General features: G+C 46.7%; 1 protein-coding gene across 1 annotated transcript in view; it reads left to right on the forward strand.

Moving 5' to 3' along the window:
- SYNJ2 (synaptojanin 2) overlaps nt 1–1,146 on the forward strand; it is a 113,760-nt gene that overhangs the window by 87,235 nt on the left and 25,379 nt on the right.

Below are 1,146 nucleotides of genomic sequence, written 5' to 3' on the forward strand. Positions count from 1 at the left end.
TCAGAAAAGAATACCCGGTTTCGAAACCAGTCCGTTTGGGAGCCCCCGGATCCTGGTCTGGTTTCTTGGTTTCCAGTATCATGCATCATGCCGCCCTCTAGCGGGGGTTCCAAAGTTTTCATTCTGAAGCCATCTCTGCAAATTCAGATTTGAATGTTTTCCTTTCTATGTGGAGATGATGGTCTCGCATACCGTCAGCCCCCTGCAGACACACCTGTTCCCCAGCAGTGAGAGTAGACTTCAGCCGTTCTTGCCATGGATTCTGTCTGAGACACGGCTGGGTCACAGAGCTCTTCTGTGTAAGGCCAGATCCCTTAAAACTGACATCCTGTTCAAGGGCCTGCACTCAAGGCAAGAATTCCTTAATTTTCATGAAGAAGAGCTTGAAGTTGTTCAACAATTAATCCTTGTTGAAGCTTTTATTTCTTGGAATAAAAATAAAGAAGTGAGTTGGGAAATTTGTCACTGTAGTTTGCCAGATTCAGTTCAGTTCAGTTCAGTTGCTCAGTTGTGTCCGACTCTTTGTGACCCCATAAATCACAGCACACCAGGCCTCCCTGTCCATCACCAACTCCTGGAGTTCACTCAGACTCACGTCCATCGAGTCAGTGATGCCATCCAGCCATCTCATCCTCTTTCGTCCCCTTCTCCTCCTGCCCCCAGTCCCTCCCAGCATCAGAGTCTTTTCCAATGAGTCAACTCTTCTCATCAGGTGGCCAAAGTACTGGAGTTCCAGCTTCAGCATCATTCCTTCCAAAGAAATCCCAGGGCTGATCTCCTTCAGAATGGACTGGTTGGATCTCCTTGCAGTCCAAGGGACTCTCAAGAGTCTTCTCCAACACCACAGTTCAAAAGCATCAATTCTTCGGCACTCAGCTTTCTTCACAGTCCAACTCTCACATCCATACATGACCACAGGAAAAACCATACCTTGACTAGACGGACCTTTGTTGGCAAAGTAATGTCTCTGCTTTTGAATATGCTATCTAGGTTGGTCATAACTTTCCTTCCAAGAAGTAAGCGTCTTTTAATTTCATGGCTGCAGTCACCATCTGCAGTGATTTTGGAGCCCCTAAAAATAAAGTCTGACACTGTTTCCACTGTTTCCCCATCTATTTCCCATGAAGTGATGGGACCGGATGCCAT

The sequence above is a fragment of the Bison bison genome, unplaced genomic scaffold, assembly GCF_000754665.1.
Source record: "Bison bison bison isolate TAMUID 2011002044 unplaced genomic scaffold, Bison_UMD1.0 scf7180017864148, whole genome shotgun sequence".
Taxonomy (NCBI): domain Eukaryota; kingdom Metazoa; phylum Chordata; class Mammalia; order Artiodactyla; family Bovidae; genus Bison; species Bison bison.